Source organism: Anolis carolinensis, chromosome 1 (genome assembly GCF_035594765.1).
Source record: "Anolis carolinensis isolate JA03-04 chromosome 1, rAnoCar3.1.pri, whole genome shotgun sequence".
Classification (NCBI taxonomy): domain Eukaryota; kingdom Metazoa; phylum Chordata; class Lepidosauria; order Squamata; family Dactyloidae; genus Anolis; species Anolis carolinensis.
Genome location: NC_085841.1, coordinates 58,971,890 through 58,998,220, shown reverse-complemented (window position 1 = coordinate 58,998,220; position 26,331 = coordinate 58,971,890). Strand labels below are relative to the sequence as shown.

General features: G+C 39.3%; 1 long non-coding RNA gene across 2 annotated transcripts in view; it reads left to right on the top strand.

Moving 5' to 3' along the window:
* Positions 1–4,460: 4,460 nt before the first annotated feature.
* Positions 4,461–26,331, top strand: part of LOC134297481 (uncharacterized) — a 76,251-nt gene continuing 54,380 nt past the window's right edge. For both annotated transcript variants that reach the window (XR_010004239.1, XR_010004243.1), the window contains exon 1: positions 4,461–6,230. This is a non-coding gene — a long non-coding RNA (uncharacterized LOC134297481). The remainder of the gene's footprint in view (positions 6,231–26,331) is intronic.

Genomic DNA, 26,331 nt, shown 5'->3' with positions numbered 1-26,331 from the left:
CTTATTGTTCCTGAACCAAGGAAAATAAATAAAGTCAAGACAGTTTTAGATGAAAAGCTAATGCACAAACCTGTATTGTAATCAAATATTTGAACCATTTGACTTTCTGTTAATATAAACTATGATGTGTGTCATCAAAAATACTTCAAATATTTGGAGTCATTTTGTTAGTATGATATGTATCACTACAAATTAAAAAAAGTCTTTAATTCCAGAAGAATGAAAGAGGCTTTGAAAACTTGAAGAAACTAAACTTTAAACTTGAAATAAAAACAAATAGTCTTTATACTAGGTCTGGGAAACTGAGGCCCACAATCCACATGCAGCCCTTGGACCCCAAATTTCTGTCTCCACTTGACCACTGAAGCCCCCCACATTAAAAAAGAATAATTTTAAGGAAATCATAAAATAATCCCATCAAATATATGCTAAGATGAAAAAACCCAGCTGTATAAAGCTCCCAAGAACAACTTCCAAATAATTCCGTTTCCCTCTGCAGCTCTTCTCAAAAACAATGTTGCTTCCTTTTTTTTTTACATTTTTATTGGGTTTTACATTCATAATTCATAATTCATAACAACACTACTTCCCTTTTTTAACATCTGCCAATATTTTTTTCCCTCCCTACCACCCACACCCTCCCTCCTCAACCACAGTATGTTTATATTAATCTTGCAGATCCAGCCACAGGTAAAGTCTTTGTATTTTTTCTTTAATGTAATCGTTGGCTCCTCCATTTTTCACCCAGTTGAAGTAGTCTTTCCATCTGTTTGTAATGTCCTTTTGTTTATTCATTCTTGTTACTTGGTTAGTCATAATTCCTGTAATATCTAACAACACTTGATCATACATATAATCATTCCAATTATTTAACGTCTATTTCGATTTGTCTCTCCATCCTCTAGCAATCACAGCATGTGCTGCTCTTATTGTTACTTTCAATAACTCTTGGCACTCAGTTTTTATACTTGGATGATCCAGCACTCCCCAAAGTAACAAATCATTATTAATTTGTATTGTTATCTGTAATAAGTCCTGGATTTTCCCTTGTATCATTAGCCAAAAATTTTTTAATTCAGAACACTCCCACCACATATGTGAATAAGTGCCCTTTTCTTTATTACAATGCCAGCACTTTGAATTCTTCCCTTTTATCATATAAGACAGTTGTTCCGGAGTTCTATACCATCTTAATACCATCTTTTTTTCTAATTCATTGTATTTTTCTGTTTTTATTTTATTTATGTTCCTAATTATTTCGTCTACTTCTTGTGTGCTTAATATTTTAACCCCATTCCATTTGTTACGTATTGCTCGGATCATAAATTCCTTATCTTCTACCATTAAATTGTATATTTTTGCCACTGTTCCTTTACTTGTTTTTTCTCTTGCATTTAGCAATTTATCTACCTTCAGTTCTTCAGTGGGCTGTGCACCCTCTTTTTTTTACTTTTTCCCAGATCCCTCTTAATTTTAACCAATATTCTTTCCCCCCTTTTTCCAAAAGGTCTAGCCAGTTAATTATCCCTCCATCTTGTTTCCACATATCTTTTACCCTCCTTAATCCTTTTTCTTCTAAGGTATTTACCAACCTTTCAGGGAGTCCCATGCTCTTAATTGGGGTCTTTCCAGAAATTTTATTTGCCCATAGTTTTTGCCATTTTTGCCAACATTCAAACTCAATCTTTCTTGGACCTGTTAGTTTTTCTTTTATTTCTTTAATATCTCTAGTATATAGCCCATATTTTCCCCGCCCTTCATTTATTTCGTTCTCTACTTTTATCCATTTATCTTCTCCCTTTAAACTTATTTCTAGTAAAGATCTTAGTTGGAAGGCCTCATAATAGTTTTGTAGATGTGGAAATCCCCATCCAAGTAATCTTCTTGGGGTATATTGAATCTTTTTCATTATTCTGTTTCTCTTTTTTCCATATATCCATTCTCTCAAGGTATTATCCCATTCTTTTATTTGCCTATAGTCTATTTTTATTGATAGGGTTTGGAACAGGTAAAGTAATTTGGGTATTATGCACATTTTTAGTGCTAATATTTTTCGTTTATCTCCCCAGGCTTTTAATTTTTCCTGGATTTTTTTCCATATTGCCCCATAATTGGCTACTTTTAACTTAGTTATTTCTTTTGTAATGGTTATACCTAAATATTTTATTTTATTTCTTATTATTTTTATGTCTCCCATTTTTGTCTGCAGCTCCTTCTGCTCCTTTTTCCCCATATTGTATATCATCATTTCTGATTTGCTCATATTCACTTTCAATCCTGAATATCTTTCAAAATCTTTTAATATTATTTGTATTTCATGAATAGCTTCTGCTGGGTTTTCCATTATTAGTAAAACATCGTCCGCATAAAGATTTATCTTCACCTCTTTGTTCCTAATTTGATATCCCTTTATCCTGCCGTTGTTTCCTATTCTATCTGCTAGAGGTTCCATTGCTAATGCAAATAGGAGCGGAGACAGAGGACAACCTTGTTTTACACCTCTTTCTGTTTTGAAATATTTTGTTAAGCCTTCATTTACTCTTATTCTTGCTCTTGAATTACTATATAACTCTTTTACTATTTTAATAAATGAAATGTCAAATCCGTAATTACCCATTAGTTGTAACAGATATTTGTGGTTTAGTGAATCAAAGGCTTTATAAATGTCTAACTTTAATAGTGCAAACTTTCTTTTTTTGTTATGATTAAGGATGTTTAATACATTTCTTATAGGGTGCGCAATATTCCTGCCTTTTATAAAACCATATTGATCTTCCTTTACTATTTTGGATATAATCTCTTCTATTCTATTTACTAATATTTTCGTGATGTTGCTTCTTATGACCTCATCAGGCTAGCCAAATTTGGCGGTGTATGCCAGTTCCTCTTCAGTTTTGTCATGGAGCCCAGATGCTTCCCCATGTGGGATAGGGTAAGGGGGAAGCTGGGAGATGCAGGGCATGGGTTGATGGGTTCCCCCACCCCCTGCTGGGCATTGCTGGCTTTGCCACAATGCATGACAATTTGAGCTGCAAATGTGATGAGGCCCTTAGTACCATTTTGAGAAGAAACACAAAGAAAACCAGAGGCATTTGGGCTTATTGTGTGTGTGGGGGGGGCGTGCTTCACAGGGAGGCTGAGAGTGGAAATTGGCTAGACATGCACCCCTTCTATATACAAGGGTACCATAAATCCTTTGGCATACCCATGGAAACCAGTGATGTATTTCAGTAAAATAGTTTCCAATTAAATAGGTTTCATCTATATAGTTCTCATGTACTAGGACAAATTTAAAATTAGAAACAAACATCAGCTGTGGTAAAAAAAAATCAGGTGCCCTGACAAATTTGTGAAAATCTTGTGATGACATAATGGCAACAGTCTTAGACAGCAATGGCTCTCAAAGTGACCCATTCAAGATGGAATCAGGTGTCAAACAGGGATGCATTATTGCCCCCTTAACCTTACTGCACCTTGCTGATGGGAAGCTTCCTACTGGTGTGAAAATCATCTATCAAACAGATGGCAAGGCATTTAACCTCAGCAGACTGAAAGCCAAAACCAAGGTCACAACAACATCTGTTACAAAACTCCAATATGCTGATGATAATGTAGTCTGTGCTCATTAAGAAGACCTACAAGCTACTTTAAACACCTGTGCAGAAGCATACAAAAAGTTTGGCTTTTCACTGAACGCAGGGAAAACCAAAGTGCTCTATCAGAAGGCATCAATCAATTCATCTGCTATATCAAAAATGCAGCTTAATTGGGCAATGTTGGAAAATGTTGACCTTTTTCGCTACCATAGCAGCCACCTCTCCACAAAAGTCCACACTGAAACTGAAATATAACACCGTCTGAGCTCTGCGACTGCAGCATTTTTTTTTTTAGTGAAACAGAGTGTTTGAGTATCAGGACATTCATAGGTAAGGTAAAGGTTTCTCCTGACGTTAAGTCCAGTCTTGATCGACTCTGGGGGTTGGTGCTCATCTCCATTTCTAAGCCGAAGAGTCGGCGTTGTCCATGGACACCTCCAGGTCATGTGGCCGGCATGACTGCATGGAGTGCAGTTACCTTCCCGCTGGAGTGGTACCTATTGATCTACTCACATTTGCATGTTTTCAAACTGCTAGGTTGGCAGGAGCTGGGGCTAACAGCGGGCGCTCATTCCGCTCCCGGGATTTGAACTTGGCACCTTTCGGTCCACAAGTTCAGCAGCTCAGCGCTTTAACACACTGTGCCACCAGGGGCCCCAGGATATTCATAGGGATACCAAAATACTTGTTTATAAAGCTATTGTCTTCCTAATCCTGCTATATGCCTGTGAAATGTGGACTATCTATAGATGTCACATTCAACTTCTGGAATGGCTCCATCAGCTTTGCCTCCAATAAATCCTGAAAAGTTATTTGGAAGACAGGTGGGCAAATGTCAGTGTGCTGGAAGAAGCAAAGACTAAAGCGATGATCCTCCACCATCATCTTGGCTGAACTGGCCATGTTGTCAAATGCCTGATCACTGTCTCACAAAGCAGTTACTATATTCTCAACTCAAAATAGAAAAAAGGAATGTTGATAGACAGCAAAAGAGATTTAAAGATGGACTTAAAGCTAACTTTAAAAACTGTGGCATAGACAGAGAGAACTGGAAAGCCCTGGTCATTGAGCATTCTTACTGGAGGGCAGCTGTTACCAGCAATGCTTTGGAATTCGAAGAGACATAAATGGAGGGCGAAAGGGAGAAGCATGTCAAGAGGCATGTGTGTCAAGCCACCTTCCTTCTGGAAATTGATGTCCTCACTGTGAAAGAACATGAGGATCAAGAATAGGTCTCTACAGTCACCTACAGGTGGTACCACCACCAAGACCCTACACTTCAAAGGCAATAATACTCAGCCATGAGTGATAGCCTCTGAGGATGATGTATCTAGGAATGGCCTAATGCCATTAAATGATTTTGTTAGATATTCTTAAGTGGTGCTGGTTTAACTTATGTTCAACTTAAGATAGGCATCAACATACTCTGAGACTTTTAATGACAAACCACATAAATGGATGATATGATAGCGTAAGATTGGGGTGGAAAAACCTGGACATCCCCAGAAACAGCTGTAACTAAATCCAATACTGAGACCCTACACTGCCATATAATCCAGGTTATCAAAGCAAATAATCCACATTATCTGATTTGAACCAGATTGTATAAGTCTACATTGCTATATAATCCAGTTCAAAGCAGATAATCTTGATTTTATATGGCAGTGTAGAAGGGACCTGAGAGGAACACCTACATTTTCCACCTCTTTTAGCTAAATCCCCTCCCCCTCCACTCAAGTTCTCTTGTTCTCTATCTTCCCATTTCTATCTGTTTTTCAAAATGAAGGTCAGGCTGACCTCTAATCTTCTGGATTCTTTTTTGGAAGAGATGGACAATATTGGTCCTTCTCCAGTCCTCTAGTATCTGACCTGATCTTGAAAATGTCTCTAAAATCATTGCATGTAGTTCAGAGCATATATTATCATGTTACTTCAGTACTCGGGGATGCAGACAAAATGGAAGCAAAATAGGTATTAGTTCTGCCTTTTTATTGTCATCTGTTAGCATTTTATCATTGTTAATGAATAACAGCCTTACAGTCCCCTTGGTCATTCCCTTCCCTTTTGTTTTTACTCTTTGTTTACCTGCCTGCCTGGCTGAGTTCATTCTGAACTTTAGCTTTCTTTATATACTATTCCTGAGAACTTGGGTTATGCATCTGCATTTCACCTTGGTGATTTGTCCTTCCTTCCATTAATTATACATACTCTTTTTTCAGTTTTGCTTTCTCATTGAGTTTGCTTTAGAATCACATTTTTCAGATATTTTCCACTTTTCTTTTTCCTGGGATTGTCTGTGATTGTGCTTTTTGTAACAATTTCCTTTCTTTAAGAACTGCAACCACTGCTGGATGTCTTTCCCCTTTAATGCATATAGCCATGGGATTCCATCTAGTGTTCCTCTGAACTTGTAAAAATCAACTTTCCTGAAATCCAAGATAGGTGTTTGACTATACTCTACCCTATCCCAAAATTGTAAATTCTAACATTGTGTGATTACTTCCTTCTAAGTATAAACTACTTTGGTTCCAGGGACTGCCTCCTCCCGATTGGTTAGGATCACATTCAGGATTGCCATTTCCCTTGTTTCTTCTAAGAGGTGGATTTGCAAAACAGCTTCCAGCTATCCCAAATGTAAGAAGCCAAATATTTTTACATTCTATACATCTTTTATATATATATATATTTGAAATAAATTATAACACATCAGGTCTTGTTCTGCAGCAGTAAAACTCTTCAAAGGCTAGAGTTCTAGGCAAACAAAATTGGGCCAAGTACAAAAGAAAAGAATATATCTGCTACTTGCTCAGTTCTGTACAATTGTCCAAGAATTATAATTAACCTAGATTATTTTTAACATGTCAGCCACTTGGGAAGTACGTTCCTTTTGACCAGCCTTTTACCTCTGGGCTTCATTCTGCATTTTTGCAGAACAGAAGGTTTGAGTGTTACGTGTTGTGTGCTGACCATAAAATTTTAGCTGCTATTCAGTAGTACAGGATGAGTCATCCTGCACTTTTATTCAAGCATAGTGATTTAAGACACATTTCATCCTTGGTTTGCAGGGGTGAAAGATGATTACATTAACTCATTGTGACTCCCACCTCTTGGTTCTATCTCTTCATGCTTGTGGCTGTACTTTGCATGAAAGGATTGCCAAGTTGACAATCTAGTTGTAAGTTCAGAATACTTAAAAATAAGAAGCAAATGTTGAGAAATTATAAGATTCTGAGTGCTATTTTTATAACTCACATTAGCACTTCCATGTCAAGGTTTGACAGGTAATAAAACTTCTAACTCTTTCATTAAATGAACTGAAATGAGCTCTTCCATGCAGGTAAAGGACTTCTCCTAATAGCTAACTGATTCCCATTAATATGCCATGAAAAATATTTCAGCAAGAGTGAACACAATGTTCACTATTCTGGAAGAGATTATATGGTGTTGACTGAAAGACATGAAAGATGTTAGACAATAATTCTAATAAATCATTAGGCAAATTCTGTCTGCAGCACAATTTCAGGGGTGGGGGCATAATAGCTCTTTAAGAACTTAATGGTTCATTTAATGGTGTAAACCAGGCATGGCAAAACATATGACACAAGGGCTGCTGGATTGCATTTTAAAAATTGATGGAGGGGCTGGGCCAGTGGCCAGAATTGTTGGGCAGGAAATATGTGATTTGATTGTGTATTTTGTCAGAGTATTTTGCAGCGCAGCAGTAGTTGGATGGAATCAGTGGAACGCAGAATGAAGTGACACTCAGAGACTTTGGTAAAACTATATACAAAGTTTTACTGTAAGCAATAAATAGACTTGCAGACGAACACAGGACTTGACTCTCACTCCAGGCAGACAGAACTCAACTCAACACTGAACTGAACTGATGTAATCAGTAATGCATACACACTTGTGTCTGGACACTCCCCAGTTCCAGCCACACATCAAGGTCATTACAGCTTCTTAGCAATTAACTCTTTCCAGACTATAGTACACTCTGGATGATGCAATCAGTATGCAATACAGACAAGACACAAATTTCATTTAAACACTACCAATACACAAATCCCACATTAACATATTCCTGCATGTTAGGGTATTTGACTGAATTGTCCTTGTAGTCTGTCTCAACTTTATGATTCTAATGAAGAATGGACTATAACATTCTTTTTTCTGGACAAAACTCAAAAAATGTTCTGTCAAGATAACTGTTCCCTTGTGTTTGAAGTCACCTCGATTTGAAGTCATTCATGTATTGACAAATACATGCAGTCATTTTAGATTTAACCATAAAACCTCTGCTTGTTGTTATGTTCTATTGCCATCCATGTGATGGTATGTTCTTCCAAAGAATTGTTTTTATGTTACACTCATACTAATTTAGGCAGCTAGGAAAGAGGTTAAATTATGGGTTTTAGAATCAGGGCCAATTAAGAATAGAGAAATAGATCTATGAATAGACAGGAATAGTAAGAGAAAGAGAAATCTGGTTTGATGAAAGTTAAGAATGAGGAAAGAATTTGAGGGGGATGTACCAAATTTCATCATATAATAGTTGTCATTGCATAATAGTCACATCCTCATTTTCGAGGTGGCAAAATTGGTATTTTAGTATTCCCCACATAATAGTTGCACCCTTAGTTCACTCACCTGGGTGAGTGAATTAGGGGTGCAGCTGTCCTTTTGGTGCTTCGAGGCATTAGTCAGCTGGGGGCCAAGTCAAGCCCCATAGTGCAAAGGAAAGAGGGTAGGCAGGAGAGTAAAACATCCTTCTCCCACCTGCCTGCCCTTTTTGCGCTATGGGAACTGGGACCCAAGTCAAACTCTAAAGCACCAAGGAAAGGAAGCAGGTGGATGTGGGAGCAAGTTAAATTTTAAAAGGGGATAAAAAGTGTGACTAGTACATGATGAAATATGGCATTTGTTTTTAAGTGAGCAATTGCATTATATTGTGTATAGTGATGTAACGCTTAAAGTATAACTTATGTGTCAGACAACAAATATTTCCTCTTTTGTTTACCGCTGTGCCTAGATATATTGTGTTTCTGGCTTACTTTGAGAATTAGGTCACATGTTACTAAACTGGACCCACCAATAAACACACCTACTTGTCCAATTATTTTAGGCCAAAGTATCAGAGATCTTAAGGGTAAAAGGTAAGGTTAGCCCAAGGGCTGGACCTGAAGAGCTAAACTGGAGAACCTATCTTACCCATCTGCACTGCCAATTCCAGAGTTAATCTCATAGCTTTCTGTTTCAAATACCTCCTACTGAATCAATGCAACTACTCTTCACTGCTTCTAGTTGTCATATTGCTAAGCCTATTGTGCAATGGAGAGTTGCTTCTGCCAATAATATGTTTTTCTTATGCCTTCTTGAATCTGACTGTTATTATTTCAACATGAATATCAGGAGAATTATAAAAACAAAGTCACATACAGGATGTTGTAGTCCTAAATTCTTTTCTTCTAGCACAAAATGGAATGATAATTGAGATTGATTTCCTATAAATCTAGTGTAATTCTTTACATCCATAAATTACAAATACCAAACTGTGATGGCACACCTAAGTAAAAAGGGAAAACTATAATGTCTGGCTTCCTCGGAGGCTATTGGTTACCCTCTGGTGAAATTAAGACTTTAACATAAAGAGGATTCAAATAGGATGAAAGTTAACCAAAACGAGTTTACTGGAGACAAAGACAAAAGATTAACAAAGGACAACTCAAAACTATACATTAAGAATGAAGAATCCATTGATTGTAGACATATTTCTGGGAATGGTGGGTACTGTACAGAGCTATGTTGGTGGTACAGCTATACTATATTGGCAGTTCTTGGCAGTACGTGCTGAGAATGCCTGTCTGAATTGCTGGGGCCAAAGACCCCAGACAAATCCTGGCCGCCTTCTCTGTAGCTCTGATGCAGAAGAATGGGAAGGCCTTGCAAGAAAAGCTCTGAGGCAAATGGGCTGAACCAACTAAGACAGGCCTCTTGGGAAGACAGGGAAGTGAAGCAGAGGAGAAAAAAGTTAGGGCCATCACACCAACCAACCAAATTCTCTACACCTTCTTTCCATATAGATACCTCAAGATGGGAGATTTTGACAGGCACATGATTACACACAGAGATACGCACACAGAGTGACTGTTTTGGTCTATTTTATGTACATTTTAGGTAATGGGAGGGGGAGGGAGAAAATAGTTCATTTGACTGTAACATGGTCACTGAAAGGTTATTTGAATGCATTATTTTCCCCTCTGATGTTTTGTTTTTCATTTGCACTGTTGCTGAACCTGTGGCCAGGCTGTTCTTATGGAGCAAATCAAGGGAAAATGTTGCAGACAAAACTTTCTGGATGAATGAGATGTTTATTTTAGTTTGTTTTGATCACAATTTACTACAACTGGAATAATCCTGAACAGCATTAAGACAAATCTTCTTGCATCAGTGTCTCTGTGCCATTTTACAACAGGGTTGTACGATGTTTTACAACTCACACGTTCAAATGGTTGTGCTGGTGTATATTTTTCCGGGTTCTATGGTGCCAAGTATTACAAACATAATTATAATTTAAGTCCCAAACCAGTATGGCATAGTGGTTTGAGTGTTGAACTATGACTCTGTAGGTCAGGATGTGAATCCCCCACTCAGCCCTGAAAACCCACTGAATCCAGATAAGTCACACAGTCTTAGCCCCATAAATCTCTGTGATAGATTCACTTTAGAGTAACCATAAGTTAGAAATGAATTGAAAAACACATAATATCAATGTCCTAAGAGTACAAGATCTCATCTGATCTTGACATTAAAACAAATTCAGCCCTGGTTAATATTTTGATGAATAACCACCAGTGAATATCTGGTGCTGTGGATTATATTTCAGAGGAAAGAACATACAAAACTATCTCTGAGTATTCCTTGTCTAAGAAAACCTTATGAAATTATTGGTGGTGACATAAGTCAACAAGCGACTTAATATCATTTTCACACATACATATTTAACAACAGTACAACAAGTTATATATTACATTTGATACATATACACTGTTTTCAAAGTTCCATGCATACAGTGGGGCACTAGAACAAGACATAAATGGCAATATTTGGATTCAGCCTTAAAATCAACAACAACAACAACAATTAAAGGCAAAGAATTTACCCTTTTTTTCTTTTGGAAGTAGAGATAAGCAAAGGTAAACCCGCTCTGAATAAACCTTGCCAACAAATCCAGGTGATAGGGTCACCTTATGGTTGTCCTCAGTTGGAAATGACTGGCACACAACAACAACAACAACCACAACAACCACCTTACCTTATGCATGGCGAAGAGGGCCAACTTTACATTCCTGGCAATTGAAGCTTCTCTCCTGTTCCCTCTCAATTCATCCAACAAATACAGGCCACCCTTAAGATTTCCTTAGTCAGTCAGCCAAACCAATACAAGTGTTATATTGGCCAGGGGTGCTAGGGAATCTAGTTCAAGTATCCAGAGGGCTGCACAGTTCTTATCATTTTTTAAAAAATGAAACAGGTCAATTTTAAACAGAATATCTCCTAGTGCTTTAAAATGCAGAGCAAACAAAATTCCTCAATCATAATTGAGCACATCTTTCTCCTGGACCCATGAAAATGGAAGAGATGGATCTCAGGCCTTCTGTAGTGACAGTTTTTATTCTTATGGTGAGGAAAGCAGTCTTCCATTCTATGAAACTCAATTCTTGTGAATGAATGTAGTGAAAAATGATCAAGTGAATCTGACACTCATATTAGGAGCTACAGGTGAATCTGAAAAATTAAAGTGGACCAGCAATGACACTTACCTGGCATTTCTGAGCACAAGTGACATCTCTATTATTTTAGGGATGCATGCACAGAGCTGCCAGAGTCAACCTCAACATTCTGGAAGTATATCAAAATAAGGAAGGTAATCAGCACATAGTGTCTGGAAAGCAGACTCCTCATAATCATTACCGTGCTTATGGAAAATGGATGAAAGGCAGACAGACCACAGTCTGCCAAAACACCAGCCTTATGCAATCTAATGAAGTAGACTCAACCACACTGTCCTTGCTAAAACCACTTCAGGACATTGCTATTAATCAATGTGGGTTTGAGCCATTGCCAAAGAAGAAATTGTCAAAGGAATATATTTGAATTCTTCTGAAAACATTCCAGGTTCCCTTTCAATTTCAAAATCTGTCCAAATTCCTTATAATTCATGATTAAACCAGGTTTTTTTAAAACCCTTAAACCCCTCCCCCCCCCAGCTACAGGCCTACTGACTACTTAATCCAACATGAGCCAACAGTGTGGAGACCAGCATGAGCCAGCAGTGTGTCTGGAGACCATGTCCTATGAGGAGCATCTTAAAGAGATGGGTTGAGAGGAGACATGATAGCCATATATAAATATGTAAAAGGATGTCATAAGAAAGAGGAAACAGGCTTGTTTTCTGCTGCCCTGGAAACTAGGACTCGGAGCAGTGGGTTCAAATTACAGGAAAGTAGATTCCACCTGAACATTAGGTAGATCTTTCTGACTGTAAGAACTGTTCAGCAGTGGAACTCTCTGTCTTTGAGTGTGGTGGAAGCTTTTAAACAGAGGCTGGATGGCTATATGTCGGGGTTGCTTTGATTGTGCTTTTCCTGCATGGCAGGGGATTGGATGAGATGGCTCATGTGTCTCTTCGAACTCTATTTTTGTTACTATTAATGTATGCCAACAACCACTGCAGACAAAATTCTCAGACTTAGAGTGCATTACTTTAGTGGCTTAAACAAGAATAAATCAACTTTAATCCAAATCCCCGAATATGCTGTTTAGAAATGCTAATGGGTACTGCTTACAAATATAAGCAGTACCCATCAGCTTCATGAAAGAAAATCTAAGGATATCTCACTTACAATCTCATCAGATGGACAAAATTGCCAGCCATACAACGCTCCCTGCCAGCTCCCATCCCACAATATAGCTCTACTTCTGGCAGGCTCCATGGTGCAAGTGAATAGGGAGCATTGTAAGCCGCCATGGCAGCAACACAGGAGGCTTCCTGTGTTGCACAGGCAACAACGGGGGAAGCTGGCCAGTGGATCATGAGGAGGAAGCCAGGCAATGTGGGGTGTGGAGTGACAGATTCCCCCTGCCAGGTTTTGGTTTTAATCTGATGAGGTTGTTTGTTAGCTTGTCAATGAGATGGATGGATCTAGCAGTGATTCAAGCCCTGGTCTCTAAAGTCTTAAGCCAATGCTCACATTATTACATCATGCTGGATCACGGTTATATCCTATACACTGGTCATTGAGCGGGAGGGGTGCAGCCTACAAGGCACATTGTGTCTTGTGTATTACATAAAACGATCTGAGGAAGTTCTCAGTGGCAGAACAGGTGGAGGATAATTGCATGTTACAATGTCTGTGATGATGGATAAATGCTGCAAGAAATAAAAAGCCACCAATCATCGTGACATCTATGCTATTCGATTAGAACCTGTTTCTGTGAAGATTGTGTGTTGGTCGCTATGCACTGATCTTCACAGATACAACAAATTCATGCACAGCCATCTTCCAAGCAAGTCAAAACCAACAAAAATCCCACAGCAATCAGTGAGTGGAGATGGGGGCAGGACTGCGAAATCTGGAAGCCCCTAGTTACAGACTGGCCCATGGATGGTGGATATGTATTCAGTCATTCTAACTAACCACCATTCTAACTAAACACCAAAAATTGGGGAAACAATCATACTCAGTCATGAGTGATTATCTATGAAGTCTAGAAGGAGCAGTAAAACCAAAGCCACTACACTCACAGCCACAGAGCTCCTGGATTTAACCCAAACATGTGAAAAGAGGGGACAAATTTATTCCACGCAAATGGGCACTGGGTCCTAGAGAGACACTGTCTGAAATGAAGAGCTTTATGATATCTGAAATACCAAAAACAGGTATAAAGGTAATTCATATTTAGTGATGATCAGATTTTCAGACTATAGTTTTCCATATAAAGGGAATGGCAATAAGATAAGGCTTGGTTTCTCCTTCTGTTTACAAGTTTAGATTGACTTAGCACCACATAGCTGTAAGAGGGTATTCCTAAAGACCCTGAAGAATATAGCTCTTCATTACTTAGTAAATTCTCTATAGTCGTGAAATCAGTGAACACAGTAAGTAGTTTTCAGTGTACTATGATATTAGTAAATGTAAAAGCTTCTGTATACTCTTGTATAAAGAGTAAGATTGTGCCCAGATCAATTTGGGCCAAAAGTGATTTGTAAAATTCGGTGATTTGTTTGCTAAATTTCCGAAAACAGGATTGCGGGGAGGACAGGAAACCGGAAAGCCTGCCAGAACAAATCAAGAGAGCAATTTCTGTTATTATAACCATTGTTTGCCGCTCTGATTCCCACCCATGGGAGAAAGCGGGATAAAAAAATAATAACTACAGTATACCTGAGACAGGGATCTGCCACGGGGGCTCCTGGAGATGATGGGGTTAACTGCAGTGTCTCTTCTTCTTCCTTACCCGCAGCAGCAGCATCCATTTCTTCTGGAGAAGTTACTTAGGTCCCTCTTTCAGAGAGGGCCCTGGTGAGAACTCACTTTCCCAGCAGCATTTGCATGGGGTGGGCATTGAAAAGTCTCTGAGCTTCTCTCGGAGCATGATGGGAGTTGAAGTTTTTTCTCTCTCTCTGGTTCTCAACCAATAAAAGGCCTGGTTGTGTCCATGGTCTGATTGGCTGAGAATGGACACAACTGGTGACAACAATTCCCACAACTCTCTCTTGTGGTTTGTCTTATTTTAGAAAATTTTATGTTAAAAACTTAAAATAATTCTAATAAATCGGTATATTGTTGAATTGTTCTGAAACTTGGCAGGCCTGCAGTCATAAATGGATTCTAAAACTGAGGTAGGTTTCTGCATATGGATCTAAAAATGACCGAGGATTAAGCCTCTAAAGTTTTCTCATTGTAGCCAATGGGCCAAATCTTTGCCGAACGAAAATGATGCACCTCCCCCCCCCCATTTGAGCAATTTCCCAGAATGAGGGGTTATCCAAAAATGGAACTGAAAATGGTTTTGTGTCGAGTTGCACAACTCTAATAAGGAGTGATAAATGTTAATGGTTGTAAGGTTTATCACAAGAGCTGTTTAAAGTTTCTTTACAAACTGAAGTAAAGCAGATATTGACTAGAAAGAGGAAATTTCCAATTTTTGAACCAAATTGCCAAAGAGGTTTGCCTGACATTGTCATTATTGAATTTCCAGTGTCAGGGAAAACCCTTGTTATTTATTCACATAATTTAATTTTGCATTGTTTTGTGTTGAAATTTTAAATCTTCTCTCTGTCACTGGTTCAGGTGTTGCTTCATTTTGTTTGTATGCTTTTTATTCTGTTAGCTGCTCTGAGAGCTGTGCCTGAATAATGCTGCTCTTTTTAAAAAGAAATAATCAAAATACATCTGTTTATTTGAATCAAATCAAGGGAGACCTTTGGCAATGACAAGGAGAGTCACAATTTGGTCATAATCAAAGAAGATTAATGTTATTGGCATCTCATTGCCTAAAATGTCTGGGTCATATGGCATAATAATATTCCCTCCACCCACATGCTGCCAGCCACCCACAGAGTTATACTTGGGAGGGTGTAACATAAATATCCGATAAAAGCAATACTAACTTGTAGTTTATCCTTATGAGGGTTGCAGCCTTCGTAAAAAATACTATGCACTTGAACAGTAAACATATTTATAGTGAGAATGGACTAATTCATCTTATTTCCTTTATAAAATTCTCTCTTCTCCCCCTATATAAGCTTCATCAACTCCCATTTTTTCATTATTCACAAGAGAGGTTCAATATGAAAGTGTCTATACATTCTTGGTATGAAATACCCCTAATTTGCCTTTATCATATACATTTTTGTATGGGAGGATTGAATTGCAAAACAACAGAGATTATGGAATTCTAGTTTATATATTGTTTTAGAATATCTGCATTATGCTCTTTCACATTAAATATCAAAATGTATATTAAAACACAATTAAAATGAATGTTGACTGTATATAAGCCAACACCTTCCCTTATAAATGCCCTGAACCCCTCAACTTCATTGGTTTTTTGAACTATGTTTAATGCAGTTATGCTGGAACTCTGTTTTACGAATTCTCTTATGGAAGTTGTTGGATATGTTTAGATTTGTGCATTTGTATAGAATCACTGTTTCTTTTTGTTTCATTCATAATACCCCCATTTTAGTTTTGGAGTGCCTTCCAAAAACAAGCACCATTCCGAATGGGTGTTTTTATTCAGCATCTGAAAATATGAAAAATTTTGACCCATTGGCTACTATGGGCAGGCTTCATCAGTTTTTGAGCTAGAGGGGTGAAAATCATCACACATGGAGTGCACATCTGCCACTTTTAGCCCAACAAATTTTATAATGTTTGTGTCATCCCTGATTTTTAGGATTTCTTTTTCTTTCTATAAATAAAATCTCATTAAAAACATTCCCTCTTTTTCTCCACTGACCCCACTGTCTAACTTCTCTAGGAGCAGGAGCAGGAGGAAGGCAGGGCAGGGCACCATTCCTTCCAGCCAAATGTCAAAGATGCTCCACACACACACACACAGCCCAGTGCCCAGCCCCATTATTTCACTTCTTTAACTGGCAGCAATGTGGGGAATTGCCCTCCTCTTCCCATCATTTTTGGCAATAGCATGGTTTGTCTTGGCGCCTTGGGTTGTTGCTTGCTGCTGCTGCTACCTGGCTGAGCACCTTCCTCTTCTCCTGAATCTCCTCCTCCATTTCTCATGCAAGAAAGGTGCCTCCAGTGCCCCTCTTCTTCCTCCTCTTGCTCCTCTTGCTAAGAGGCGCAAAGGAGGAAGAGGAGAGGGGCTGGGGGTGCCTTCCTTGCATAAGAGATGGAGAAGGAGATTCAGGAGGAGAGTCACCATGCACTCTCCAAGGCATTTTAAAGAGGCTTCCCACTTCCAGCTAAGGAAGAGTAATGACATCCTGAAAGAGGAGAGAAAATGGGGGTTTATTTTTTGTTTGCTGGGGTGATTAATAAAAAAGATTAAATTGTGCTCACAAAAAGCAGACAAGGAAATGGTAACTGTTCCCGCTAACTTTTGTTCCAAGCTAATTTTCATTCCAAGAGAGGGGAGGTGTCCCATTTCATGCTCCAGCCTGAAACAAAAGGAACAATTATTTATTTATTTATTTACAACATTTATATCCCGCCCTTCTCACCTGAAGGGACTCTGAACAAAAGAACAGAAGAAAAGGGTGAAACAGGTACTGCTCACATGTCTAATAATTTTGTCTTGTGAAAAATATCTGTGAAGTTGCACAGCGCATGTGAATGAATATATACATTCAGCTGAGCTTTTATATGCATATTTGAGTGTGTCTTGAGTTATGCAACCTTGCCAAATACATACATTTACACCATACAGGTTGAGTATCCCTTATCCAAAATTCCAAACTTTGATTTTGTGTGTGCATGTTTCATGCATAAAATTATTTAAAATAGTGTGGTTAAAGTTATCTTCAGGCCATGTGTATAAGGTGCATAAGAAAACAAAAATGGATTTTGCCTTTAGATTTAGGTCCCATTTCCAAGATATCTTATAATTTTTATAAAGAAAAAAAATCCAAAATCCGCCCCCTCTCCAAAAAATCTGAAATATGGAACAGCTGGTCTCAAATGTTTTGGTAATGAATACTGAACCTGTACTACCAAATGCCAGATATCAACGTCAGGTGGTTAGATAGTTAAAACAGAGGTATATACCAGTTTGCAACAGAATTATCAAAGCTATGAACACAGTAGCGACTCAAGCTTAAAAAACATCAAAATGAAATTCAGTCATAATAATTGTTCACAGATCACCAATTGTCAAGATGCCATCTCCAGCCATGTGAAAAAGGCCAGATCGGTCACCCTGACATGTGTGGAATGCAAAAAGGAAGGGAAGGAGGGAAAGATTGGGCTGAGGGAGGTTTGAGGGGGATGTGCGGACAGGAGACTATATAATCCAGCATTCTGTCTGCCTCGGCAGAACTGTGTTCTTTGTACTCTGGTAAAAGGGAAAAATAAAGTTAAGTTTCCAGTGTCTCTGCATTGTGAGTGGCTTTTATTCCGAGAAATTCCAGGACCTAACACCAATAAAATTATGGTATAGTTGGTTCAATTACACTTCACAAAAAGCTCATAAATGGAGCAAAGTCTAATGAGGCATCTAATAGTCAAGGATGTTGTGGCTTGCCTAATGTCAAGTGGAAGAGAATTTAAGAGGGTGAGTGATATTGATTATCCATCTCTGAAGTTGAACTCAACCATCTAAGTCTTAACATCCCTTCTTAGAAAAGTGAAAAGAGAAAAGATAGATGGACAACTACATAGGCTATAAATCTGTTTCTCTTTTTTTTTAATGAAGAGATTGCCTGAAACGAATAGAAGGCTTAGAAAGATAGAAGGTGAGACAGCCATTTGATGCTGCAACCACTGCACTGAACACTTCTGCACAGAGTCAATTGGCGAGAAAGCTTTCCTTTCAGCTTGTGAGACTGACATACTGTGTGAGGCAGAAGAGCTGTGGCACTCCGTGTGAGACTCTTGCAGTTCTGACATCTGGCTGTATCACAGACAACTTGAATCAGTGTGAAATGTCAAAGCTTTTTTCTATCCCATGGTAGCAAGCAAGGGCATTTTCATCAGCTTGGCAAAGTTATCCCCCCTCCCTTCTCTTTCTCTGTTTGATGTATCCCCTGTGTCAGTCTTCTTTGTGAAATGGGAATTTGGGCACTGGTGTGTAAAACATTCTGAAAAAAATACTGTTGTCATTTTCTATCTCACTTGTAAACTATCGTATTAACTCCCCCTGTTTGGTTTTGGTACAGTTACATAAATAAGCAAATATTTTTATGTGATTGGAATATCAGAATAACAAGCAGAAGTGCGCAGTAATGGGACATATAGACGTAAAAGCTATTTTGAGGTCTACAAAGCTTTCACACACTCGTATTTAAGCAACATATGTCTTCCTCCTTACTAAAAATGGAGGGAATATTTAGCAACAAGAAATATTCCTCCCAAAAATGGAGAGTAGAAGTGGTGCAGCAAGGGATATGTTCCCATAGGTTTTCACAAGAGACTAATTCAGCCCCCAGTCCCTGGCAGTTGCCTATTCCAGACATGAAGAGAAGAGACTCATCACTGCAATCCTCAATATTTGCCCTAGTCGAAGGGATGACTCCTGAAAATCTTCAAAGAAATCTTTAGAAGTAATCTGCCTTTGTGAAACAGAAACAATTACTTATTATTACAATATCTTTCATCTTTCTACTTTATTGGGGAAAATGAAACTAGCTTTGCAACAACTAATGATTTTGTAGTCCATATGAGACTGGATACATTTGCTATCTCCTTCATCATTATCTCAAATTAATTTATTTACAGGATATATGCTAGCTAGAAAAGGAAAAGTCACATTAGATTTCCTCTGTTGAAGCTTTGGGACATAGTATGGTGTTCTCAGTATCTTTAGTATATTTTCAGCAGAGCTCTAATAAAAACAGAGAGCTTTTCATCTAAAAGTAGTTTGTTGTGAAGAGTAAGATCTTGAAATGTTCAGCTTTCAAGCTATATTTCATTTAGATGTACAAAATCATTCATAAATTCTCTGCTGGAGTATTGTGGGGAAACACTGTAAACAACTGTTTCTTTAATGGCAGTCATAACTGACTGCATACTGTTCACATGTTCTGGTTTGTGCCTGGGTCTTGCAGAATCAGGTGCTATCAAATTACAGATAAGCTGAAGCTGCAGTTGGGCAACAGAAAAAAATAACCTTTTCAACAGTGGTTCCCAACCTTTGGTCCTTGGGCCCTGCTGTTTGGTGAGTCAGCCTGTTAAACCACCTAGATTGCTAATCCACCTAGAGAGACGGGGCCTGTGCGTGGTCTCCCCACCCAACCTTCCATTGGACTGTTCTAGCATCCTGCTCCATCTAGAGATGCACTGCTATCACTTTATTGACTACTATCTGGACTAAGCACTTTATCTAGCTGTTGTAATTAATTGTTTTAACATTCTATGATGAACCTTTCCATGCTGCTATGAACTATGTTTAGCCTATCAATTTGGAGCCACGAGTGGGGGGGTTGGGGTGGGTTGCCTAAGATGCTTGGGGAGGGTGTGCCTTATTATGGGCCTTATTATCGACCTACAGAATAGCATATTCTGACTGGGATTATGTCAAAGCACAAAGTCCCTTTATCACTTAAAGAACTGTAGAACGCTTCAGTAAGAGCTAAAGCTTCTGGCACTTTAATTGTGATTTTATTACTGTCCCTTAGTTTGTTGTTCTACCTCCCGCACCTCAGTGATTCTATTTTAACAACTCATGAACTGAATCCCCCCCACCCTTAGCACTTTGCACTTTTGGGAACAAATAAGAAGGGAGGGACTTAAAGAACTTCATAGTGCACTTTATGTTAGTAACTCCCAAGTGAGGGGAGTGGGGAGAGGAAGGAGCTGCAGCCAAAGGAGAGTGGAGCGAGATCCAATTTAAACAGGGATTTGGTTTACACCTGAAAGTTAGTGCCAGTCCAATGATGGAAGAAGGGGAGAGGGGCCATGTAGGGGGAGGGGGTGTCCACTAGCCAAGACTCCCCCATAGAGGTAATTCAGGGGGCTCCTGACGTGGTAAACTTTTGGATACTCAGGTTGGCGGTTCCTCCGGATTAAAGGTGGTGCTGTTGAATGCCAGGTCTGTAAATAGAAAAACAGCAATCATCCAAGACCTCATCTTGGACGAACGGGCAGACCTGGCATGCATAACAGAGACCTGGTTGGATGAGGCGGGTGGGGTCAATCTCACCCAACTCTGTCCTCCCGGGTACTCCATGCAGCACCAACCAAGATCCGAAGGATGGAGAGGCGGTATCGCAGTGGTCTATAAAGAGTCTATCCCCCTGACCAGGTGCCCCATCCCGTAGTCAACCTTGTTTGAATGTGTCCATCTGAGGGTGGGTGACTGGGACAGATTAGGGATTCTGCTAGTGTACTGACCACCCTGCTGCACAACAGTCTCCCTACCTGAGCTAGCGGGGGTGGTCTCAAGCCTGGCGTTGGAGTCCCAGTGGCTTTTAGTGCTGGGGGACTTCAATGTCCATGCTGAGACCATCCTGACTGGGGCAGCTCAGGACTTCATGGCCACCATGGCAACCAAGGGGCTGTCCCAATTGGTATCTGGTCCCACCCACAAAGCGGGGCCACACACTTGACTTGGTTTTCTGCCAGGGATGGGAGGAAGGTGGCGGTGTGGAGGAGCTTACCATTGCTCCTTTGCCATGGACCGACCATCACCTGATCAAGTTTAGGCTGACTGTGCCACCTAACCCCCACAGGGGTAGAGGACCTATTAAAATGGTCTGCCCCAGGAGGCTTATGGATCCAGATGGATTCCTGACGGCTCTTGGGGAGTTTCCTGCTGCCTCAGTTGGTGATCCTGTCGATGCTCTGGTCTCTCTCTGGAATTGGGAGGTGGCTTCAGAACGTCCCCTCTCGAGTACCTGAGCTAAACCATCTCCTTGGTTCACCGAGGAGTTGGCAGCGATGAAGCGAAAGAAGAGGGAACTAGAGCACGTGTGGCATTTGAAACAGAACAAATCAGACCGAACACGGCTGTGCGCCTATCTAAGGGCATATGCTGCGGCAATAGATGCTGCAAAGAATGTTTTCTTTTCCAGCTAATATTGTGTCTGCAAAGAACCGTCCGTCAGAGCTGTTTCAAGTTGTCAGAGGTCTGTTAAATCCCGTCACCCAAGACGGGATCCCTGACAACTCAGCAGCCCACTGCAAAGCATTTGCTCAGTTCTTTGCAGACAAAGTCGCTCTGATCAGCTCCGGCTTTGACACCATATCAACGGCAGTCTCCGAGGATGTAACATGAGCACCTGCTTGTCCTATTTTGATGGATTCTTTTCAATTGGTTCAGCCTGAGGATGTGGACAAGGTGCTTGGAGAGGTGAGGGCATCCTAGACCCCTGCCCATCCTGGCTGATAAAGGAAGCCAGAGGGGGTTTGGCCGAGTGGGTGAAGGTGGTGGTGAATGCCTCCCTTTGGGAAGGCATTTTTCCAGCGAGCCTTAAATTGGCTCAAACCGCTGTTGAAGAAGCCATCACTGGACCCCACTCAATTGGACAACTTTAGGTCCATTTCCAATCTCCCCTTTTTGGGCAAGGTCGTGGAACGTGTAGTGGCCGTACAACTCCAGGCATTCTTGGTTGACACTGATTTTCTAGATCTGGCACAATCTGTCTTCAGGCCGGGGCATGGTACCGAGACAGCCTTGGTCGCCTTAGTTGATGATCTACACCGGGAACTGGACAGGGGGGGTTTTTCCCTGCTGGTTCTGCTCGACCTCTAAGCTGCCTTTGATACCGTCGATCACGATATCCTTCTGGGTCGCCTTGCCGGGATGAGTCTCAGAGGTACTGTTTTGAAGTAGCTCCGGTCCTTCCTGGAGGGGTAGTCCCAGATGGTGTCATTGGGGGACACCTGCTCGACCCCACAACCATTGTCTTGTGAGGTCCCGCAGGGGTCAGTACTGTCCCCCATGTTGTTCAACATATACATGAAGCCATTGGGAGAGATCATCCAGAGTTTCGGAGTGAGGTGTCATCTGTACACAGATGATGTCCAGCTCTGTCACTCCTCCCCCCCCCCCCAGCTACATGCCTGTCCCATCCCATCTCTCCGAAAGGACTATATTTTCCCTCTGAACTAAAATTCCCATAAAAATTCTTACCCATTTTTTGTATTTTGCACCTTTATGTGCACAATTTACACACTTTTCCTTTATTGACTAAAGCATGTTTTTGTAATTTTCCCACAATTATGCACATTTCGATTATTACGCTTTTAAATATTCCCATTGTTATGTCAGATTTATTTTCCAGAAATTCTCTGTAAGGTTTGCATATGTTGAAATGGTTGAGGCAAAGTTTCAGGAGATCCAAATATGTTGCTTTGATGGTCAAGTCTGGTAGAATTTCTTTTTACCTCTAGACATTTTTGAGCTGTGTGGACCAGTGATAAGTATGATGCAGCTTCCAAAATATTATATGTGCCTTGTGGTTAAGTAAAAGATAGTGGAGAAGGCTCAGAAAACCAATGTGAAAGACAAAGAGCAAGAAGATAATGGGGAAATGGAACACAGGAATCTGCCCTTTATTGCTCCAGAACAATAAAGGTAGCATTTTCTTCAAATTCATGGGTAGCATTTTGGGTAGCATTTTCTCCAAATTCATGCCATTCGCAAGTAGTCTTCTATTCAAGTTCTAGCTGGATCTACCCTGTTTCCCTGAAAATAAGACATCCCCAAAAAATAAGACCTAGTAGAAGTTTTGCTGAATTGCTAAATATAAGGCCTCCCCCGAAAGTAAGACCTAGCAAAGTTTGTGTTTGGAAGCATACCCGGCACCCGCCAAACAAAACACCATAGCATGCAGGATTGGTAAATGTACATAATAATAATAATAATAATAATAATAATAATAATAATAATAATAATAATAATAATACATCACACAGTCCTAGACACTTGGGAAGTGTTTGACTTGAGATTTTGTGATACGAAATCCAGCATGTCTATCTTGTTTGCTGTGTCATACAATAAAATAATAATAATAATAATAATAATAATAATAATAATAATAATAATAATAATTTTATTTTTATACCCCGCTTCCATCTCCCCAGAGGGACTCGGGGCAGCTTACATACCAGTTGTATATGGAAATAATGGTAGTTACAAGAAATTTGTTACCGTTTGTCTGGTTTAGTTATGTTGGTTTGTGATGACAACTACTGTACAGTATAGAATAAATGTTAATTTTTTTATTCAACAATAAATATAAATTCTTCTTCATGGAAAAATAAGACATCCCCTTAAAATAAGACCTAGCGCATCTTTGGGAGTAAAAAATAATATAAGACACTGTCTTATTTTCGGGGAAACACGGTATTCCTGCATAGGTTCAGAAATCAGATGGGAGCATTTTGTTGGGTGTATGCAAACTTACAAAAGGTGGGGTGGGAGAATTGTTGGCATAACCACTGGCACAAGGCAACTTTTTTTTAAAGTATAAATCATGAGTAGTTTGCCCATGTGAATTCCAAGAAATGCTGTGACTCATTCTGTGTTGATATTCCTTAAGAGTTGCTTTAGTCAACTGAGTTAAGAAGCAGGTGTCACATTCCGACACCCAACCCTACAATCTGTCATTACTCCAACCTGGTGTCCACATGGGATTTGGTGTTTTCTAAAAGAAGTTGAATTTATGACAACACCTTGTTAAAACATTGTCAGGATGTTACTGCTACCAAGGGGACAGAAAAACTGTTCTCAGAATAAATGTATTTAATAACTCTAGACTCCCTTAGAAGGCAGTTTCTTCTTGGACTCGAGGAGTCTCATCTCTGCGGGGGGGGGGGGGGGGGGGGGAGGGGGGAAGAATGAAACTGGATATGTGAATTCTTGTAACATCTTTTCCTCTGCAAATGTGCCTAATTGTGGTGTTTGAATCACATTTTAGATCCAAACAAGCTAATTTTGATTCCCAGCACAGCCCAACTTTTAATATTTCTCTATAAGAAGATGGATGGTGTCAACCCCTTTTATTATTATTCAGAGAGATTTTGGTGAATGAAGTGGATGAACTGCTTCACCTAATCAAATATTATTCTTGCTAGAAGAGGATCTAATATACCCTTAATATCATTAAGATAAACTTCATTGGCCTTAATGGTATCTTGGGATAATCCAATCACTTGATGGCATTGGCTACTATCACCTTTGCATATAGCTCCTAACAGTTATCTGTTGATTCTAACTTTTGTGAACAACATTTTGATTCAGTAAGCATGTTGAAGTTTGCTTTTTATCTACATATTTTTGTGGTTTGTTTTAGTTATGACCTCTTTCAACATTTACCTGCTGGAGATACTTTAAGAGGGGGGTTCTGCATCGCACAGGGGATTGGATTCATTGGCTCATGAGTCCCCTTCCAATTCTATGGCCCTATAACTCTATGGTTATCTGAACTACAAAGGTGCTTGTTTCCAAAATACTCTGTATAATCTGGCATAGCAGTGTACAAATGGCTCCCAAATTATACTTTGCTTGGCTTCTAAAAGTTTACTTTCAATCCAATCTACCAGTCATAAATATTTGAGGTACACTGGGAGTTAATAATAAAAATATTAATTTGACATTTAATTCCCATTACTGGGTTGCATCCAATAATGTCATTCTCTTATCCCAAATTTCTAGCTTTTGTGAAAACACTGTTTTATCATTGCACAAAGGTCAACTCTGATACCTTGGATACACTTACTTCACTTATCTCCTATCCTATCCTATCCGATTTGTCGATGATCCACTCCTTTGGGCTTCACGCAAATCTACCATTTGCCAGAATATACTATCCTGTTCTTTTCTTTTCCATTTCTGGCTGAATAGCTTAACCATTGGTTAGTGCCATTGAGTACGAGGGCCGCTTGTGGTCTCTTGGCATTCAGTTTGTTAGTCAACATGCCCATCAGTTGTCTTTTGTTCATGCTATGTGCCCTGTCTATCTTCATTTTACCTCATAGATTTCATTGACCACGTCACGTACCCTGATTCTTTATTTCTGACTTTGTCTCTTATTGTCATGCCACAATCTATTGCTCTCTGAGTCACCACCAGTTTTTTCTCCTCTAACTTTGTTGTTGCTCATGTTTCAGATGTGTATAACATTGCTAATAAAACTAGTGTTGAAGATATCTGCTCTGACCTTCATTGGCAGCTTATCATCTGTTAGCACTGTCTGGTTTCAATTAAAAGCCATCCAAGCCACCTTGCGTCTTCTTGCCCATTTGCCATTTGCCAAATTATTTCACTGTGCTTGTTGTCCAAAATATACATATATACATATATTTAGCTGGAGTTCCAACTTACATACAAATTCAACCTAAGAACAAACCTACAGAACCTATCTTATTTGTAACAGGCCTATAATAGGATTTTATTCCTTTTTCTGCATGTCTTTGAAAACAGCTCTAGGGGTAAATCTACACTGTAGAATTCATGCAGTTTGACACCACTTTAACTACCATGGTCCAATACTATTGTACTGTGGGAGTTGTAGTTTTTGCCTGATTTTTAGCCTTCTCAGCCAAAGAGTGCTAGTACCTCACCAAACTACAAATCCCAGGAATCTATAGCACTGAGCCCTGTCAGTTAAATTGATGTCAAGCTAGCAAAACATTAAAAAGTGTATCTTTAAAGGCCCAGAAAATAAGAGTCAAATTAAACTTAATCAAGTCTGTTCATAACCCATAACATTTTTATTGTCCTCCTCTTTATTTTTCAGTCTAGGACAGAGAGTGGCTTACAATAACTAAAACAAACATTGTTAAATTTTTATCAGCTAAGATAATTAAACTATCATTACAATTAAAACCAGTTAAATAGCCATCAAAAAAGAAATTGTCTCATATGTACTAATTATACTGCAAGATCCTGAAATAAGTGGCATGAACTACCCTTCAGTTGGATGGATAAAGATTCAGTGAGAAATAATAAAATTTTTACAAAAATAAAATTGTAAATTATAGTGCAGGTAGTTCAGATTTTACAACTGAAGCTCATGTGACAGAAATCATAGGAACAATGTGTT